We start from the raw sequence: 7304 nt of genomic DNA on the forward strand, positions 1-7304 counted from the left end.
TTGCAGCCAAGTATACAGTTGGTACCTCAAACTGGACAACTCGTAGTTTCTGGTTCACCCCAGCAACCGCAACCTGTCCAGTCAAATGTTCAAACTTCTGTAACTTCGGTAGTTACTCAGCTGCCAATTGCACCTAGTACTCCATCTCAAACGGCTGCTGAAACTACCGACATCTACCGCACTTACTTCTGGAGTATCGACAGCTCCAGTTTCTACTGTCTCTGCAACCACTCCTCAGACATCTTTACCGTTGTCCGGATCTACGATTCAAACCACAGTCCAGATGCCTGTAGGGCAGCCTGGTTTAAGTACTGTTGTAACAAGTCAACCTCAATTTACCTACCAACAGTACCAGGGACAGTACCAACTCAATCCTGCTGTCCAACAACCGGTTTACCAGTATCAACCGTATCCTGGGTACACTTATCAACAACCTCAGCAACCCCAGTACGGTCCGGTTAATCCTGGTTTTCCAGGAGGATATAATATCCCGAATGCGATTCCTGTTCCTAGTTATCCTGGATATCCTCCTCCTGGAACTGGTTTGGTGACCCAGAGTTTTAGAGATCCTAACCGGCAATTACCGTTTATCGCAACTTTGGATTTACCCGACTTGACGCGCCTAACGAACGATCCAATTCAATATCTTCCGTTCTGGCCGCCAATGCCAAATAAGTTGCCCAGTGATATACCCAAGTTCGAAGGTAAGTCTGGAGAGGATCCGTCCAATCACGTGATAACTTACCACCTCTGGTGTGCTTCAAATTCTATCTCGGATGATTCGATCCGCTTACGTCTTTTCCAGCGTACGCTCATTGGTCTCGCGGCCAAGTGGTACATTGAGTTACCACGGGCCTCTTTTTACAATTTTAGCCAGTTAGCTACCTCGTTCCTAACTCATTTTCAGTTGCCGGTCAGATACGATAACGGCACGGAGCTATTAACTTCATTAAAACAGTCGACCTCCACTTATATTTCCGATCATATTCATGAATGGAGACGTCGAAGACGTTTAGTGAAAGTTTTTATCCCAGACCAAATCTTAGCTGAATGGTTTGTAAAATCATTATTACCGAAGATTACTGAAGATGTAGCTAAGGCCGGAGTAGTTACTGAGGAGCAAGTCATTGCTCAAGCCCAGTACCTTGACTTAGTTTACACTCAGTCGGGTACGTTGCACGAGAAGATCCCAGATCTTCCTAAGTCGAATCAAATTGCTGCTGCTCCTTCGGGGTCTCATGCTGCTGATGGCATGATTGGTACGGTGAATACTAAAAGTAAGAAGAAATCCTCAAAGAATTCTTCTCCAATAATAACCTTACCAGACTCCCCGACAAGAGAGTCTTCTCCTGAACTTACCGCCGATATTCACGCTGTAGAGTCATTTACGGCTAAATCAAAAAACGGTGGCAAGAAGAAAGGCAAGAAGAAGGATAAAGCAGACAAGGCTCCAAAGGAGAAAAAAGAGAAGTCGGAATCTAACGACGAAAAGCGCAAACCTCGCTATCCTTGTTTAATTTGTGAAGAAGATCATTTCACAAGAGATTGCCCCCATCGGGCAGAGGTTGTGAAAATCGTTAAAGGTTCCCCAACTCCTGCTGTTTTGAAAGATCCATGTCCAAAGCAGGAAAGTAAAATTATAGGTTCTTCCTCGAGTGCCAGTGAAGAACCCATATTGATGATGTCTCATGTACGGATTGCGACTCGATCGCAAGATTATGGTAGTAAGAATCCTGTTGATGGCAAAGAAGCAGAATCTTCTCATTCTAATCTATCAACCTCAGCTCCTGGTTCCGATCCACTACAGATCGAGAAACCTAATCCGGACTTGGTAATCAAACCGCCCGCCAAGGGTATACTTCGAAATTCTGCTTTCAATCCACATGCGAGAGCAGCTCAGAATTATAACATTGTTGAGGATTTAGCTGTTTCACCCTCAGCAATGTCAGCTTTGGAAGTGCTGCAATCATGCCCAGCACAACGAAAATTACTCTTGGCGGCTATAGGAGCTGTTGATATTCAAGACCCGAACTTGATAATCTTTGATCTAGAAAATAGTACACCGCGTCTCCCTCATCAGATGGCTTTCCAGATTCCAGTGATAGTCAAAAACAGGCCTATTCATCGGACTGTAATTGATGAAGGAGCTTCTACGTGTATTATGTCGATTCAGTGTTGGAGATCGCTTGGTTCTCCTTCACTGAACCAATCCCCGATGATTCTTAAGGCCTTTGATGGCCGTGGGTTCCATCCGTTTGGCATTCTACAGGATTTTCCTATATGGGTTGAAGGAAAAACCGTTAGTCTGGATGTGGAGGTGGTTGATGCCCCTCTAGACTACAACCTTCTTTTGGGTCGCAGTTGGTCTTACGCTATGACAGCGGTCGTGTCATCGGTCTTCAGAGTTATAACGTTTCCACATAATGGTAAGATAATGACGATAGACCAGCTGGCTTACTTTTCATCCGACCCAGCCTCTTCAGAGAGTATCCAGCATGTCGGTAAAACGACTATCCCTTACAAGGATGTTGGTGTAGGATTAGTTAAAGATTCCGGTTTACTGGAACTTTTCCTTTTCCTTCGATCAATGCAGACCCTTCATTCGCATCCATTCATATGATTACTTCAGACACTATTATTTACGATGATCCTTGGATTGTCCCATCTGAATCTGAGATAGACTCATTCGGTAATGCAATGCCTTTGAGTCCATATGAAATTTCTTATGAGGCCGTGCAGTCTTTTTCCGACTCCAGTTCAACCCAATCTGACCAAATGAATGTGGTCCGTGAGGAATCACTTTTCACATCAACCTCAGAACGGATAACGTTTCCTGAAGTCGTGTCATCTGACGAACAACTTCGCGAAATCCTAAGTGTAGACGATCTACCATGGGAAGATCTTCATCATAGATCTTCGTTTTTACCTGAGAGTGATGACTTTGAAAATGATTTTTCATCAATTTTTATAGCTGAATATGTCAAGGACGCTCAGAATCCCATGAAACATCCTGATTCAGAGTTGAATTTGGGAAACATTTCCCAAACTATTGCCATTGACATTTCAGTCAAAACCGGAATTATTGAAAACATTCATATAGTTGCCTCGTGTACAGATAACGAAATTCAAACATACAAGGTCCTATTTCAAGAATTCCGCGACGTGTTTGCCTGGTCCTATGAGGAAATGCCAGGAATTGATCCCTCCATTGTTGTTCATGAAATGAAGACCTACCCGGACCCTAAACCCGTTCGGCAACGTCTGCGTCAGATACACCCTAGGAAAGCGGCTGCGATTAAAGCAGAAGTCGAGAAGCTGTTGAAGGCAGGTTTCATTTATCCGATCCCGTTAACAGATTGGGTATCGAATATTGTTCCGGTTAACAAGAAACAAGGAACAATAAGAATATGTATCGACTATAGGGATATAAATCGTGCTTGTCCAAAAGACAACTATCCCACGCCCTATATCGATCAAATAATTGATGATTGTGCCGGCAGTGAAATATTTTCCTTTATGGACGGTTTTTCCGGTTACAACCAAATCAATATTCTACCTGCCGATCAACCAAAAACGGCTTTCATTTGTCCTTGGGGGACATTTGCTTACTGCAAATTACCTTTTGGACTTAAGAATGCCGGAGCCACTTTCCAACGGGCAATGTCTTACGCGTTTCACGACATCAAGCACATTGTGCAACCGTATCTCGATGATTTGCCTGCTCATTCTTTACATCGAGTTGATCACCTTGTCCACTTACGCGCTATTTTTATGATGTGTCGGCATTATCGAATTCGATTGAACCCACACAAATGTGTCTTCTGCATAGAAGTGGGACGATTGCTAGGATTTGTCGTTTCAAAAGCCGGTATCCGCGTCGATCCCTCGAAGGTCGAAGCCATCATCAAATTGCCTCCTCCTTCGAGTTTGCGCCAACTCCAAAGTTTGCAGGGGAAAGCAAACTTTTTACGTCGATTCATTCCTAACTACGCCGAGGTTACAAAGGGTTTCACCCGGTTGTTGAAACAAAATGCTCAATTTTCTTGGGATGAGATAGCTCAGAAATCTTTTGATGCACTTAAGCACGCGTTGACCCATGCACCGTTGCTGCATCCTCCCAACTATAACCAGGACTACTTTTTGTATCTCACCGCCTCCCACTCCACCATTGGAATGGTCTTAGTTCAGGAAGACGAATTCGGAACGGAACATGTGATATATTATCTTAGTAGGACGTTAAATCCCACTGAGCTAAAATATTCACATGTGGAGAAATTGGCCCTGGCAGCTGTTCAGGTTGTCCAGCGATTTCGTCATTACATTCTTCTCCGTAAAACTATAGTGATTTCGGATTGCAACCCTATGATCTATATTTTGACTAAACAATTGCTAGGGGGCAAGTACTCCAAATGGATTGTTATCCTGCAAGAGTTCGATTTGGAGTTCGAGAAGTCCAAGTCTAAGAAATCCTTAGTTTTTGCGGAATTGATGTGTGACTTCCTGCGTGCTGACACGGAAACTGTGGCAGAGGAACCCATTGCGGACGCATCTCTGTTTCTTATCAGCACTTTAGATCCGTGGTATGGGGATATAATCGTCTATCTCCAAACCCAATCCTTTCGGCCCGAAGCTTCAAAGTCGGAACGCCAGAAAATTCGATTCCAGTCCCAACAGTACAGAATTATTGGAGACACTCTTTATCGTCGCAGGGCGGACTTGGTTTTTCGTCGTCGCTTAACTCATGAAGAGGCAGAAAGGGTTTTGAATGACTGTCATTCTGGAGCATGTGGCGGTCATATGTCTGGGTATGCCACAGCTCAGAAGGTGTTGCGTGCTGGCTATTTCTGGCCGTCCATGTTTAAAGATTGTATCATTGCGGTCCAGAAATGCCACAACTGTCAAGTGTTTGATCGCAAGATGCGCGCACCACCTGCTCCTCTCCACCCTATAATTGCCGTTGGTCCTTTTGCTAAATGGGGTATCGATTTTATTACATGTAACCCTCACTCGGCCGGGGGGCATGCGTATATCATCCTTGCGGTTGATTATTTTTCTTAGTGGGCCGAGGCGATGCCTACATTCGAGGCAAGCGGCAAGACAGCAGCGATTTTCGTTTTCAATCATATTATTACTAGGTTTGGTGTCCCACAAGCGATAATCACTGACCATGGGTGCCATTTTCGAAACATTATGATGACAGAACTTACAAGCCAGCTTGGTTTACGCCATGATAGTTCTACTCCTTATTATCCTCAAGCAAACGGTTTGGTTGAATCCATCAACAAAGTTCTAGTTATCATGATCCGACGAATCATTGGTATTCATCGGTCGAATTGGCATAACATGTTATTTTCAGCGCTTTGGGCATACCGAACCTCAGTAAAAACATCAACAGGGTTCACTCCTTTCCAACTAGTTTATGGTTTGGAAGCAGTGTTGCCCATTGAATGCGAAATCCCATCACTTCAAATGGCTATCGAATTACTCCCAGCTACTTCCGAAGAGGAGAAGCGTCTGTTATACTTAGCTAAATTAGATGAGACTCGACGTGATGCTGCTTTGGCAATCGAGACTCACGCAAAAAGGATGAAAGCTCAGTATGATCGTAACGTGACCCCTCGTAATTTTTCGGAAGGAGACCTAGTGCTATTATATGATCAAGCTAACGATAAATTAGGTGCTGGAAAATTCGTTCCCATGTGGCATGGGCCCTACATTGTCAAGCGAAAGCTAGCGAAAGGGGCCTATGAGCTGGTAGATTTCGATGGGGACTCTTTGGGTAAGCCCAGAAATGGACTTTACCTAAAGAGGTATTATGCTTAAATGGTGGGTATGGAGATTCAGTTAGTTTAGTTAGGTTAATTTTTCTTTCTAGCTGGTATGTTTGCTTAGTTTAGACAGTGTGCTTAGCCTAGAGAGTGTGTTTTTTCGTCGTTATTCTGGCTTATCTTGGTTTTACTCTTGATATTGCAGATGTCGACGCCTCTCCAAACGTACATTGGATTTGCTGATGGTGCTTGTCGTAGTACACGGAATATCTCTTCTGCAGCTTGGGTTATCTATTCGCCCTTTGACGAGTTAGTTTCTATGCATGGGGTGAGCCTCGGTCAAACAACAAACAACATTGCAGAATACAGTGCAATGATTGAACTATTATCTGAATCTATTTCATTTGGGATTCGAAGTTTGATAGTGAGGTTAGATTCTGAACTCGTTGTATTACAGCTTAATAGAGTCTATGCCATTAGAAATCCGGTGTTATTAAGATTGTTTTTGAGGGTGCGTCTCTTGGAACGTGAATTTGATTACATTGAATATCAGCATATTCCAAGGTCTTTAAATACATTAGCAGATGCAATGGCATCTCGAATGTTAAATAGAAATTTGTAACAATCATAAATGTAAATTTATAAACATCTCATCACACATGTTTAACAAAATAAGCCGGTAATAATGATATATATAGATAGGAGTGTGTCAAAAATATACATCGTCTTCGATCATAGGTTGAAAAACACCTTATGATCGGCAAAAATGATAAGTACAAAAAACCAAAAATGTCGCATGAGTCTACAAAAGTGACCAGCCAATCACTGGTGGTGCTCTCTATACGAGACCACAGCCCGCGCTACCCTACACAGGAACCTCCTGAAAGGTCCTGGGACTGCGACCACGTAGCGCTGAAGTCGGATAGGAATGTCATCTATAGTGGTCTTCGGTATACCCGCCGTCAGACGCTCTAGATCCTGTTCCAGCTCGGCTAAGGTCTCTGCGGCCGCATCCTGTGGGGCCGGTGCTGGTACAGCTGGTACTCTTCTCTCAAAAGCCCGGAGATTGGCCGGACGTCGTGGACCTACGTCTGCATTTTGAAAATTTGTGCTGTCAGTTTTGAGACGATATATAAAAAACAAAAAAAAATAGATAATTTTAAAAACTTGTGAAAAATGAAATACCTCTGTCGTCCCATTGTTCTCCCTGTGGAAGAACCATGTCCGGATCATTGCGAAAATCCATTCCAGCATAAGGAAAATCCTGAATCGCAAAGACCTGGCCCTCCAGCCAGTGAAAGTAACTATCAGGAAATCGAACAACTGCTGCTCCCTCATCAGGATGTCGGGCCATTACCGCAACCCATCTCGTCAACTTAGGCTCCCGAGGAGGCCCAACTGGAACTGTAAGATGCTGGGGGATCAGCATTGGAACTCTCTCTAGGGCAAAGCTCACAACTAAAGGCCCATATCCAAAGGTCTTCAGTTGTCCGTTCTTTGCCCTGGTTAGTTGGCCCTTCATATTGGCCAACACAG

Source organism: Pinus tabuliformis, chromosome 3_2 (assembly GCF_031772625.1).
Source record: "Pinus tabuliformis cultivar Carrire ecotype Pingquan chromosome 3_2, CPIR1, whole genome shotgun sequence".
Taxonomy (NCBI): domain Eukaryota; kingdom Viridiplantae; phylum Streptophyta; class Pinopsida; order Pinales; family Pinaceae; genus Pinus; species Pinus tabuliformis.